Source organism: Erythrolamprus reginae, chromosome 5 (assembly GCF_031021105.1).
Source record: "Erythrolamprus reginae isolate rEryReg1 chromosome 5, rEryReg1.hap1, whole genome shotgun sequence".
Taxonomy (NCBI): domain Eukaryota; kingdom Metazoa; phylum Chordata; class Lepidosauria; order Squamata; family Dipsadidae; genus Erythrolamprus; species Erythrolamprus reginae.
In genome coordinates, this window is record NC_091954.1 from 40,384,524 (window position 1) to 40,399,224 (window position 14,701).

Genomic DNA, 14,701 nt, shown 5'->3' on the forward strand with positions numbered 1-14,701 from the left:
ACTGTCCTGGGTGGTTCTATTATTATTATTATTATTATTATTATTATTATTATTATTATTATTATTATTATTATTATTTTAAACCATCAATAAACCGATTGACCTTAACTCAAACTATATAAACCTGGACATTAAAAACCTGGACAATTGATTGTGGCTGGAGTCGGGGGGGGGGGGGACTTTTATTTTACAAAAAGTAAGTATACACTTTAAAAAAAAAACCTGTAAATTATAAATGCTTTCAAGAAGAACAGCATTTTAAACTGAGTAATAAAACTTTTCTATTTTAACTATTTTGTATAATCTCTTTATCTAAATTGTTCTCTTTAAAGTCCAATTTCACTATATTCTCATGTTTTCTTTCTTCTACAGTGGTGCTTCTGAACCCTTTTGAATTTTCAATACAGTGGTACCTCGAGATACGAGTTTAATTCGTTCCGGACCTGCGCTCTTAAGTCGAGCAGCTCTTATCTCGAACGGACTTTTCCCCATAGGAATTAATGTAAATAATTTTAATTGGTTCCAGCCCTCAAAAAACTCACAAAGTTAGTCTAAATTATGCAAAAAGACATGTTTTTAATGAAGAAATGTACATGTACATATAAATGAATAATGAAGTTTCTTTCACTTAACTTGAAAACTTTCTTAAACTTTTAAATTTACATATGTACACAGTAGCCTAATCATCTGAAAGAAAGAAAGAAAGAAAGAAAGAAAGAAAGGGGGAAGGGACAGGAACAGAGGAAGGAAGCAAGGAAACTTATGAAAGGGGAGAGTAAGAGAGGAAGGACTGAAGGGAGTGGGAGGGAAGAAGGTAGGAAGGAGAAAGAAAAGAAGAAATAGAGGAAGGGAAGGTAAAAGAGAGAAAGAAAAAGAGCAAGAAAGAAAGAAAGAGAAAGAAAGAAAGAAAGAAAGAAAGAAAGAAAGAAAGAAAGAAAGAAAGGGGGAAGGGACAGGGAACAGAGGAAGGAAGCAAGGAAACTTATGAAAGTGGGAGAGTAAGAGAGGGAAGGACTGAAGGGGAGGGGAGGGAGGGGAAGAAGGTAGGAAGGAGAAAGAAAAGAAGAAATAGAGGAAGGGAAGGTAAAAGAGAGAAAGAAAAAGAGCAAGAAAGAAAGAAAGAGAAAGAAAGAAAGAGGAAAGAAAGAAAGAGAAAGAAAGAAAGAAAGAAAGAAAGAGAAAGAAAGAGAAAGAAAGAGAAAGAAAGAAAGAGAAAGAAAGAAAAGAGAAAGAAAGAAAAGAAGAGAAAGAAAAGAAAGAAAGAGGAAAGAAAGAAAGAAAAAGAAAGAAAGAGAAAGAAAGAAAGAGAAAGAAAGAAAGAAAGAGAAAGAAAGAAAGAGAAAGAGAAAGAAAGAGAAGAAAGAAAGAAAAGAGAAAGAAAGAAAGAAAGAAAGAAAGAGAAAGGAAAGAAGGAAAGAAAGAGAAAGAAAGAAAGAGAAAGAAAGAAAGAAAGAAAGAGAAAGAAAAAAAGAATGAAAGAGCAAGAGAGAAAAAGAAAGAAAGAAAGAAAGGAAAGAAAGAAAGAAAGAAAGGCAACTTCAAAGAAAGGCTCACTGAGCATCTCTCACTCTCTCTCTCTCTCTCTCTCTCTCTCTCGGTCAGGGGTTTTTTTTTGCTTTTTCCCCCCCCTGCAACGCTTCGCCTCTCTTAAAGCCAAAGCACTCGGTCAGGGTTTTTTTTTGCTTCCCCCCCCCCCTGCACACTCGCCTCTCTTAAAGCCAAAGCACCTCGGTCAGGGTTTTTTTTTGCTTTTTCCCCTCTGCACGCTCGCCTCTCTTAAAGCCAAAGCACACTCGGTCAGGGTTTTTTTGCTTCCCCCCCCCCCCCTGCACGCTCGCCTCTCTTAAAGCCAAAGCAACTCGGTCAGGGTTTTTTTTTTTTTGCTTTTTCCCCTCCAGGCACGCTCGCAGCTCTCTTAAAGCCAAAGCACTCGGTCAGGGGTTTTTTTGCTTTGTGAAATTCGGCTCTGCATCAGGAAGGAAGCAAAGCAAGCCAGCCCCAGCTCTTCTCCGGCTCGTATCCCGGTTTTGAGCTCGGGAGTCGAGCAAAAAATGTCTCTCCTCTCCCAGCTGGTATCTCGGAATCCTCGTAAGTAGAGCACCTCGTATGTCAGGGTTCTACTGTATTTCTGCACAAGTAAGCTTAAAACATGATGCTTTCCACATGTTCTAAAACTATACAAGCAGAATCCTAGTTTAGTTATTTAGTTATAAAACTAAAATTAGAGTAAAAATAATATACAGTACTTGTTTGCACACTTTTAAACACCACTATATATGTATAATATAAACATATATTTGATGACCTCTATCTTAATCTCTTTATATCTCTTTTGCCAATCTCTACAAAGCTACACACTTGTCTTGAGATGAACTCTTTCAGTTAATCTTTTCTGTTTCTGTTTTGTCAATGTCATTTTCTTTTTACTTATTGTTGGTTAGGCTTTTTTTTTCATCCTCCTCCTGTTCCAAATCTTTGTTCTGTCTGAGAGAAATGACTCAAAGTACAGTGGTGCCTCATCTTACAAACCCCTCATCATACAAACTTTTTGAGATACAAACCCGGGTTTAAGATTTCCCCCCCTCTTCTTCCAAACTATTTTTACCTTACAAACCCAAGCCGCCGCCGCCACTGGGATGCCCCGTCTCCAGACTTCTGTTGCCAGTGAAGCACCTGTTTTTGCACTGCTGGGATTACCCTGAGGTTCCCCTCCATGGGAAACACCACCTCCGACTTCCGTGTTTTTGCGATGCTGCAGGGGAATCCCAGCAGCACAAAAACGGGTGCTTCATTGGCAACGGAGGTCTAGAGGTGGGGTTTCCCAGTGAGGGGAGCCTCAGTGAAATCACAGCATCACAAAAACACAGAAGTCCGGAGGTAAGGTTTTGAGGGACTTCCGTGTTTTTTGCGATGCTGCAAAACCCCCACCTCCGAACTTCCGTTTACCAGTGAAGCACCGGTTTTTGCACTGCTGGGATTCCCCTGCAGGATCACAAAACATGGAAGTCTGGAGGTGGGGTTTCCCATGGAGGGGAGCCTCAGGGAAATCCCAGCAGCACAAAAACAGGTGCTTCGGCTAGCAAAAGGGGTGAGTTTTGGGTGTTTGCACACATTAATCGCTTTTCCATTGATTCCTATGAGAAACTTTTTTTCGTCTTACAAACTTTTCACCCTTACAAGCCTTATCCCGGAACCAATTAAGTTCGTAAGACGAGGTATCACTGTATTTTTACCTCACATGGGTTCTGAGGGAAGGAAATAAAATTGCCTCTTTCCCCCCAGTTTTCTCAGTAGTTTCTTTCTTTCCTTCTTGCCTCATCATGGTTATCATTTTGTTTGTTTGTTTATTAAATTTGTTTTATGCCCATCTCATAAGTAATATTGGATTATAAAATAATGTACTTATTGTAGAGGTGAACAGAGTAATAATCTGAAAAGGGTATTACAGTAAATGGTTTGCATTAATTTCAAAAATAATTAAAGTTGACTAAGCAAAAACATTTATTTAGTTTTGGTCTGCCTTTTTTGTACTTACTTAACAAACTTGTCCACGTGAGACATAGATGCTTCATAATTTTTCCTCCAAACTCTTGACAATGTAATGCCATGAAGTGTGGCTTATGTGCATGTACAATCTGCAAAATAAAATAAATGTATGATTATTGCATCCCAAAATGACATTTAGACAAAGCAAGCTAAAAATTAATGTTCAACAAATCAATGTTCAACAATCACAGTAATGACTCATTTCAAATCAAAATTTATAAAATCCCATTTAATGTACATACTTTCCAGAATACATGCTAAGATTTCTGAGTCTATAAGGTTTCAGAATGCATATTTTCCTGTATCATTTTTTTACAGCTTTTTTTTAAAAAAGGAGATTAAAAACAGAAACAGATATGTAAATTTTGATCAACCAATTCTTGGGTACAGAGGTATGAGTAAATAAATAATATCTACTGCTCATTTGTATGCTACTTCTATGTTAAATGTGACAGATCTGAATTGAGATTATGGAAGTTTTATGGAACTGGAATACCCGCACTTTTATATTTGGAAAACTAATATAACTATTCTTCTTCTCCAATTCAGTAGTATTTAAATTAGAATGAAGAACTTGACAAATAAAATACAAAAACTGGGGATTCAACTATATACACATAAACCAAACTAAAATATTAAGTTGTGAAATAGGCAAATAAATGAGCAGCTTTCATTCCTATGCAGATTAGGAAATTGGCAACAAACTGGTCCTTGGGGCCATGTTAATTTATGTTTTCCTTGTTGCTTAACTGTCAGAAACCTGCTGAAGTTACACTGTCCTAGTAGCTGGGTTCTATTCTGCCAGACTAATGAGGTTCCCAAGTGATGCATCGTGAAGACAGCAAGAGGTGTTTCTGGGATTCTCTGGCTTAATTTTTTCCCTTCCCAGTGAATACCTGCAGATGGTTAAACACAATCATCAATCTGTTCGTATGCATGGCAAAGTAGGACTGGGCCAGGAGGATAGATAGGGACTTAGATAACACCTTTCCAGATTTCAAGCTGCTGGCAGGATATTGATCAAGCCAGTGACCTGTCCCTGTTCCTCCCTGCTGGCAAGCGATTGTAAGCCTGCGGGGTCTGAGGCTGCCCCATCCTGCTCCTTCCCCCATTCCTCCAAAGCCAATGAAGCTGCCCCAATCAGTCTCCATTGGCCACAGCTCTGGCTCATCTTCCCTCGCAGATTCAGGCTCCGACGGGGCATGACACAGTGATCAAGTATTCAAAGTTGAGTACGCAAATTAAAAATACACGTAAATAAAAGAAACTCAAGCCAGTTAAGAAACAGAACAGAATTAACAAAGCCAAATGTTAACATTAAGCAGCTGTTTCTCAATTATTTTGTATTATGCCCCCCCTAGGAAAACATAAACATTTTGCCCCCCCCCCAACTCTCCGCCGGGACGATTGTTTGCAATATTCAGCATATTTTGGCTTCATATTGTCCATTGCCAACATTTTTAGACACAGTCAACGTACTGGTCTTTCCTCGTCTCCCACCGTAGTCACAGTGAAGCCAAGCTGGTACATATACTTTGTCATATTTCCTTGTCTTAGCTTGTCTCATTATCTCTGTCTCCTCCTTTCTTTTCATCCTGTTAAATTTAATTCCATGGTGTCTCTTAAGGATTTGTTATGTGCACTTCATATCTCCTGCTCTGTGCTGTGTGCTATTGTTCGGTGCAACCCCCCCCACTGGGATCATGACTCACCCCCCCGGCATTGCTCTGCGCCCTCCCCAGGGCCCCCCGCCCCACTATTTGAGAAACACTGCCATAATGCAAATAAATGGAACTGCATCCTAAACAACCTTTGTTGAGAGTTGATTTTAGGAGGTGAAGCCAACTGCCTGTCCACTGAGAAACTATCTAAAGGCCTGGTATTGCCATCAAAACACAGGGTTTCCAGGTGTCCCTTACCCCGCTGAGGGAGATTGTACCAGCTACTCCAGTTTAAATGAGAGAATATCACCCTATAGAAATGTTGGTGACAAGTCATGCCAAGGTTTATAGCACCAGTGTTATAAATTATCCCTGAAAGGCCATTGGTAACTACGGTTGAGTCTGCAACATTGATATAGTGTACTAGCCACCTTTTAACCCTGATTATAACATAGCTTGCTGCATTCTGAACCAACTGCAGCCTTTGAATGGTACTTAATGATGTGGAACATGTTGCAGCAGACCTAAGAAATGCAACACTGAATGGAATGTGGGAATGACCTTTGGAAAAGGAGGGAGGAGATGCTGCCTAAAAAACCAATCAAACAAAAGATGAAGAAACCCCAATGGCTTTGCCATCTTAGAAAAAGAAAGTTCACACAATAAAGATTTACCTCATCTAATCATGTTTCCTGCCTGGTTTACCAGAGAGGCCTGACTCAACAACAGAATGAATCACTGTTAACAAAGTCTCCTGCCCCCAGATGTAGCTTCCATCTGCTGCTCTAATAATCTTCTTTTAAATATTTTATTTTTCAGTTTATTGTGGAGATATTAATGCTGGATTTGTTTGAATACTGTTATGATGCATGTTTTATTGTTTTGCTGCAAAGACCATGAATCAACAAACTGAACTGCATGATAAGCAACTTAAATTTTAACAAATCTAAACTAATAAATCATAGCATGATTTTAAAATGGGAATTATCCTAGATGCAGAATTAAGCCAAAATAGTAGTTAAGAGTAAGGTGGAGACAGAACACCTGCAGATTGAGGTCTAACTGTATTCACTCAAATATAATTTTAAAAGAAAAAGTATGAAATATACAAGGCAAAATTATATAACTGAGAACACCTTGGCTCTTCTACCACCACATAAAAGGAGGTGGGGTGAAAAGTAAAATTACTAGTTTTGGCCGTCTAAAATTATCTGTCTGAATGAAGAATGAAGTGGGACAAAATGGAATTCTTCCAGTTTTGAAAGCTCAAGTGGGAGAGCCACAAAACTGCGAACCGCATGAGTTAGCCTCTCATTTTTGGTCCAGTATGTAATAATGGAAAGGGTGAAGCTATACGATTATTTCTAGGAAACAGAAGCATCACAGACAGCCATGCATCCCCCAATCATGTCACAACTGGATTACAGTGATGTGCTCAGCATGGGGCTCTCCTTGAAAACTATCTGGCAACTACTGCTGATCCAGAATGCAGCAATGCAGGCACTAATGGGGGCATTATTTACTGATGCTTTGTGACCTGATTTGGTTCCCAGTTGACTTCTGGTACAATTTAAGGGCCCGGTATTTATCTTAGAGACTTTCATATCATAGGAGGGCCTGGCTAGATGAGAGATCTCTTATCAACTATTGTTTTTGTCTATGCATTCTGTCCAGTAGAATGAGTGAACTATACATCCCATCAATTAAAGAATACAGTATCAATATCAATAGGTCTAGGAAACACTCCTACACGACTGTAATTCCAGCCTTTTGGAAAGATCTCATCCATGGAATTTTGTGTAGTATCATTCTTATGTTCTTCAAGAAACTACTGAAAACCTGGTTGTACTTCCAAGCCTTGGGAAAAAATCTTTTTTATTTTAATCTGATTTATTTTTGAATTTTGAATTTTGCTATATTAGTTGGCTGCATTTCTTTTAATATGTTGGACTTTAATTGTAAGTACCTACAGCAGTGATGGCGAACCTTTTTCCCCTTGGGTGCTGAAACAGATGCACGTGTGCTATGGTGTATGCGCGAGTGCCCACACTCATAGTTCAATGCCCGGGGAGGGCGAAAATAACTTTCTCCAACCCCCCGGAGGCCCACTGGAGGCCGGAAATGGCCTGTTTCCCAACTCCTGATGGGGCCCAATAGGCTCGTGTTTCATCAGCCCCCTGGAGCTGGAGAAGGGTAAAAATGTCCTTCCCAATCCCCCAAAGGCACTCTGGAAGCCAAAAGCACCCTCCCAGAGCCTCTGTGAGAGCCAATAATCAGCTGGCCGGCACACACATGCATGTTGGAGCTGAGCTAGGGTAACGGCTCGCTTGCCAGCAGATATGGCTCCGGGTGCCACCTGTGGCACCCGTGCCATAGATTCGCCATCACTGACCTAGAGTCATTCAGGAGTTGGGAAGTCAATAAAATAAATTAGCTAACTTAAACAAGGGAACATTAGGTTCAGATCTGTATTTATAAAATGCTTTGCAGTTTTTAGCTGTATTATTCTCAGGTTTTTCACAATAACATGTCATTTGAATGAACTTTTAAAATCCCTTTGTTTTGTTCTCTTGTAGAAAAGATGAATCCTCTGGATTTCAGCTAAAAACTGCAAAGCATTTTATAAATAAACACATCCAACAAACACATTCGAAGCACTAGCATCCACAGGCGGTACCTCTCAATTATATGGGAAGTTCTTTATAGGCCTTTTGCTGGCAAATCATATGACCAAAAGAAAAACTATAATTAAATTTATATTTTGAGAAAGTTAAATAGCCAGTTCTTTTTTTTTTAAAAAAGATTTTTTAAATGAGACCTGCTTTTTTAAATATAGAATGTTCTTATGTGCTATTTTGCAATTTCTACTCGTCTGCAACCATAAATCTGCTTCTTTTTCCAATCGTGTTTCTCCAAAAAGAAGCCTTAGTACGTCCTTTGGAGCAAATAAATAAATTAAAGACCGGGTCTTATTTTCGGGGAAACATGGTAGCTACTGCTTAAGAAATGAAAGTACGTACTATATTCAGTCTGCTGCAAATATAATAAAAATGCAGACTAATAAAATCAGCTGGTCCCATACTCTAACTTATAAGTCACGGGTATATAGGGTTTCCTACCTAATCAAGACCTCCAAGGTCCCTTCCAATTCTGCTATTCTAATTTGGGAGGAGAAGATACTGTTTAAGAGGTGGAGCCCTCAACAAATTTGGTTCTCTAATTTGATTCTTTACCAGATTATTATAGATCAAGACAATACAAGGTAATGAAACATTGCACCATGACGAATTAAAAAAACACCATATTATTCCTAAATTATATTTAATTATTTCCATGTCAACCAAATAAAATGCGTATACTGTACAGTACATATTAAAATGTTTCAGCTTTGTGGTTTAGTTTTCTTAGAAATTTGTTCCAATTAAGTCCCATGCTAAATTAAAATCCCCTGTCAATATTATATGGTCTTCCTTTTAACAGAAAGCTTAATAAAACCTCTATGTAAAATAATTAGTTTATCTGTGATTGGCCCATAAAAATCAATTACAGCATTCTGACTCTCACTATTCAACTAAAATTATATAATGACTTCCAAGATTTGAAATGTATTGTTCAGTTATAAAACGAGAAGTCTTAATTAATATAAAACTCCTGTAACCAATTTTAAGTTGCTACAATTACAAATCTTGGCAATCCTAATTTTTTTGCATGGAAGTATTTTTTCATCAGAAACAAAATAAGATTTTTGCAGAAAAGTTACATCAAGTTTCTGTATATTCAGTTTGTTAAAAAAAACCTGCCTTCTCTTGAATACATATCTCAATTTTCTAACATTGCATGATGCAAAATCAACCACACAGAAAAATTAAACTGTTATAATTATGTACAGAGAAAACTCAACAATTCTTGATTAAGGCCAAACCAAATTTAAAATTTCCAAAGAAATTGAAACTTACTCTTACATATCATAAAAGAAAAATGAAAAGATATGCAGTAAAAGTAAGTTAAAACTGGGGAAAAAAACATAAAAAGAGAAACTGAAAAGGAGAAACTAAGGGGAAAAACAATAAGAAAAAACAATGCTTTGGCATGACTCAGCCTTCCATCCTTCTGAGGGGGATAAAATGGAGACTCAGATTGTTGAGGGCAATATGTTGACACTATGAACCACTTAGAGAGGGCTGTAAAAGCACTGTGAAGCAGTTTATAAGTCTAAGTGCTATTGCTTTTGCTATTTAAGGAAAAAAATAGAAATAAAAACAGGAGAAAATTCCTATTTCTGAAAGGACTCTTTATGAGACAAACCTAAATTGCAGACTTAAAATGGGGCAAAACTCACAACAAATTTATCACTTACACATAAATTTTGGGCTGAAGACTACCTGTAATTGTAGCTCATTTCAAAAATTTCAGGGTAGAAAAAATATAACTGTAGCTAAACATGATTTAATTTTTCATGGTTTTTATTATCTTGGAAGGCAATTCAGAAAAGAAGATTAATTTCCCAACAAATTCTAAAGAGGTTGTTGGTCTGGAGAACTTACAATATTTTCACATATAGCACTTCAAGAAATTCCACCAATGGTGCATTCCGTCTAAATCAAGATTGGAACCTTAATGGAACATTATATGTTTCATTTCATTTAAACAACAATCTTTCACATTAAATAGCTCCCTAAAACATTTCCATCAGGAAGCAAGGAATTTACATGGTTGTAAGAAAAAAGCAAGAAAACTCCCTAAAATGTTTACCCTTCAAAGCCACTAGAGGATGCTCATTCTTTATATATGGAAAGTTCAAAAGTATTTTTTCCTGCAGCTCTTATCTTGAATCTGTGCCAGTTTCTCTTGACATATTGGTAGCCCCTTTAAAATTAAATCTTTTTTCTCTTTTCATTTTTTTCAGGAGATAAAGTTAGTTTTATATATATATTATGAGCCTTCTACTTATTGAATATAAAGGAATCAAAATTAGTTCCCTTCTCTTTACTTGATTCCATATTGCAATCAAAAATTGCACAACGCACATCTCCAAATTTATATACAATTAAGCTAACCACTGAATCCACTGTATTTTCTATCGCAGCTGGGCTCTTGGAAACAGAAATGTGTGGTCCTTTACTGCCGCTGTTATGGATTTTTCCATTTCCAGTTGAGATGGTGTCATTCTTCCAAAACTTGAAGTGAGCAGGAGCAGCAGCAGGAAAATAAGTAGTCAAATTATAATTTTCAACATCTTAAGAAGGGAGACATCATCAAAACTCAATCCTTCTCCTTCTTGGCTGGAATTCCTAAATTCATTTTTATTAAGATATTTTGCTTTCTATTTAACATAAAAAGGGTCTTTTAGGTGTCACCAAGTACTGTATAATTTAATTCATGGTGACTGCAGAGAGAAAAGTTTACCATCTCAATCTGTTTCCAGAAATAACATCATCTAAGGACATCGTAGTAATCTCCTTGATTCCATTTTACGCATTGTCTTCCCCTTCTTCTATTTCCTTTAACTTTGCCAAGCACAATAATTTCTTTGACAACATCATCCACTGGCATCATATGCCTGATGTATGTGAGCATTTCCACCGAGATGATGTTAGCCTTTATGTAGTTCATGACAAAATGACTGGTTGTTTTGTTTTGTTTTGTTTTGTTTTGGGGCATTCTTGGTATTCTTAGAAACCATATCCACCTCCATAAGATTTCTTTGATCTTTCTCAGGATTGAACTTTCACAGGCATACATTAACCAGTGGAAAAAATCACCATACTTATTCTGAATGCTGCTGTCACAAAAACAACTGTTGCATCTTATCTACATTTATTACTTGTGGTAGATAAATCCACAGTAACTGAATTTAAACATGCCTGGGATAAACATATATCCATCCTAAGATAAAATACAGAAAATAGTGTAAGGGCAGACTAGATGGACCATGAGGTCTTTTTCTGCCGTCAGACTTCTATGTTTCTACTTCATTCCTTCTTAGATTTAATCTCTTGAGTCCATTGTCCATTTTTACCTATTCTTGAGTTTGTCCCCCCAAAAAACTATCTATCTACTATATTCACTTTTTTTGCCCTAAATTATAAATGTATTTATAATTAATTGTATTTATAATTAATTAACATTAATTGGATTCTCCATTTTCTGTTTTGCTCCCAAAATGAACTTTTCTAAGTCTTCTTTAGCTAAGTAGTCTACACATATCCCAAATGATAAGTGCTCAAACTGATTCTGATTTTAGCTGTCATTTCTTCTATCTTGCCTTTCTTACAGTCTATAAATTGTATATCACAGGGATGTTAAACTTGTGACATCATGGCAGCATCACATGGCTTATTGGGACTTTTTTCCCTTTTACTGAGCATGGGTGTGGCCAGTATGTGACGCATCTGGCCTGCGGGCCACACGTTTTACAGCCCTATTATATCAGAACAATATCTAACCTTGTTTCACTTGCTTCCCCACTATGAGCTACATTATTTCTCTATACAGTGGTACCTCTACCTAAGAACGCCTCTACTTACGAAATTTTCTAGCTAAGAACCGGGTTTCAATTTTTTTTGCCTCTTCTCAAGAACCATTTTCCACTTACAAACCCAAGCCTCCAAAACTGTAACTGGAAAAGGCAGGGAGTAGCCTCCATGGGACCTATCTAGGAATCTCCTGGAAGGAAACAGGGCCTTCACCCTCCCTATGGTTTCCCCAATCGCCCGCATTATTTGTTTTTATATTGATTCCTATGGAAAAAATTGCTGCTTCTTACAAACTTTTCTATCTAAGAATCTGGTCATGGAGTGAATGAAGTTTGTAAGTAGAGGTACCACTGTATTAAGAACATAAGAACATAAGAAGAGCCATGCTGAATCAGGCCAAAGCCCATCGAGTCCAGCATTCTGTGTCACACAGTGGCCCACCAATTGTCCATGGGGATCTTGAACAGAAAGAGAAGGCAAGACCCTCCCTTTCACTTGACCCTCAACAAGTGGTACTCAAGGAAATCCTGCCTGCCCCAACATAGAGGCAGCACTTGGACATCCATTTCAATAACCATCTATATGCTTGGCATCCATGAATCTGTCTAATCCTGCCTTGAAGCTATCAAGGCTGACAGCTGTCACGACCTCTTCTGGAAGTGAATTCCATAAACCAACGACTCTCTGGGTGAAGAAATATCAAGGGAAATATTTCCCTTGATTTGTCCTCACTTTCTTACCTATGAGCTTTAGGGAGTGCCCCCTTGTCATTAAGTTCTTACAGTATGTTCTTGTTCATTTTATAGATTCCCAAAAAAATATTCAACTCCTAATACAGGACATCTATTCTGGACTCCGAAATTTGGGAATAGCCACCAGATGGCAGTGAAAAGACTAATCCCCCCTCCTTTCACTATGCATCTTATGGCACTATCTGCTCTTACACCCATCTGCTTTTCTTCCTTTCTGAAACCTGTATGAATTAAGTTCTGTATGAACTTAAATAACCTTTGCTTTTGTGAGAAATCAATCCAATGACATTTTGCATTTTCTCCTGCGTCTTTTTTTAATATAAAGAAATGCACTGATTTTACAATCTCTAGCAGTTTTGTTCCATTATCGCTATAACTGCCTCTTTTCCTGTATCCTTAAATAGCCCAAAGATATCTGATCAGTATCCAATGTTTTTCCATTTGACAGCTGGTCTAATTGCTTTTGCATCTCACTTCCACCTCACTAGTGTGTTGAGGAATATACAGGGAGTGCGACTTATGACAATTGAGCCCAAAATTTCTGTGGCTAGGTGAAACAGTTGTTAAGTGAATTTTGCCCCATTTTATGACTTTCCTTGTCATACTAGTTATTAGTTGCAGTTGTTAAGTGAGTAACAAGCTGGTTAAATGAATCTGCCTTCTTCATTGACTCTGCTTGTCAGAAGGTCACAAATGGTGTTCACATGACACCAGGACATTGCAACAGTCATAAATATAAGTCAGTTCTCAAGCATCTGAACTTCGATCAGATAACTGTGGGGATGCCATAAGTGTGAATAGCAGTCATAAGTCACTTTTTTCAATGCCACTGCAACTGTGAAGTTGCTAAACAAATTGTCAAGGACCATCTGTAATCTCTACAACTCTTTCTTCTTTTCTATAATCCAATTTGCAAAGAATGTCAATACAGTAATTCCACTTTTCTTTAACCATGCTTGACTCTTTCACCTCTCTTTGATTACTGTTTTTTTATTTTTTATTCCTTCAGCTTATCTGTGGTTTAAAAATTAAGAGAATTGCTAAAGAATCACATAGTGGTCATCAGTATTTTGGCAGCCTAATATAATACGCCTGCTGTTCCTACCTAAGTCACTATTTTTGATCTAATTACTTGGACTGTCCTTAAAAGGATTTCCCTATTTCCTTTTCTCACCATATTTCTGCTTAGAGTTCTAATAAACTTTCCTTTTTTGCTTGACATCAAAAGTCTTTGTTTAATTGTTGTAGGTACTTCTTGCTGACCAAGCTTTCATCTTTCCTCAGCAATTGTGAAGGCTTGTTCTGAAACTCATTTAATTTGCCCCTTTGCTCTTCTTCTCTTAAATATTTTTCCATTTCAGTTTTCAATTTTATTTCTCTGCATTTGATTTTGAATTCCTTTTCATTGGTGGGTTGGCTTTTTTCACAGCTGCAAAGCTCCCCCTCCTCTTACTCCCTGGCGCAAGCATCTAGGTCAGAGCCTGCACATGCACTATCGCACATACGCAAGTGCCCACACCCATAATTCAATCCCTGGGGAGGGCAAAAAGAGCTTCCCCCACCTCCTGGAGGCTTTCTGGAGGCGTGAAATGGCCTGTTTCCAAACTTCTGGTGGGCCCAGTAGGCTCGTATTTTGCCCTTCCCAGGTTCCAAAGGCTTCCCTGAAGCCGAGAGGAGGGTAAAAACACCCTCCCCTATCCAGATGTTTTTGTCGATATGTTCCATATTGTTTTTTTCCTGTCTTAGCTAATGTACTAAAAGCAAGAATCCAACAAATATTTTGCTATCCAGTTCGTGCTGGATAGAAGGCTAGATCAATATAAAACTTGCTGATGAATCCATGGGATAGAAGCTTTTATAGTACAAGACACACAATGGTAGTTTCATTAGCAATTAACACAATGAACTAATGCTGAGACTACCTTTTTATTCATACAGATGAACTTTTGCAGCCAAAGTCAGCATCCTTTCAAAATACTGTATATCACAACTTCACAATGTGCAATGACATATATGCTAAAATAAAAAATAAAGTGACCAAAAGTCCATATTTGGAGTGTCAAATTTAATTTCATTGAGCACTACATCAGGGTTGTGTTTGACCTTGGGGGGGGGGGGTGTCGGGGAGCATAGCCAGAGTGGGTGTGGCTAGTTCAATGTCACTCAAGATGGGGGCGCTTGTGGTGGCCCAAGTGCTCTGCCAGAGACAACAGGCTCCCAAGCTCTATTTTCAGCTGCGACAGGCTCCTGCAAACCTCTGCCTGTG

At 37.9% G+C, this 14,701-nt stretch overlaps 1 protein-coding gene across 1 annotated transcript in view; it reads right to left on the reverse strand.

The window, feature by feature from the left end:
• INPP5A (inositol polyphosphate-5-phosphatase A) overlaps nt 1-14,701 on the reverse strand; it is a 246,936-nt gene that overhangs the window by 194,301 nt on the left and 37,934 nt on the right. The window contains exon 3 of the mRNA XM_070752446.1: nt 3,447-3,635. The gene's annotated coding sequence lies outside the window, so the exon portion shown is untranslated. The remainder of the gene's footprint in view (nt 1-3,446; nt 3,636-14,701) is intronic.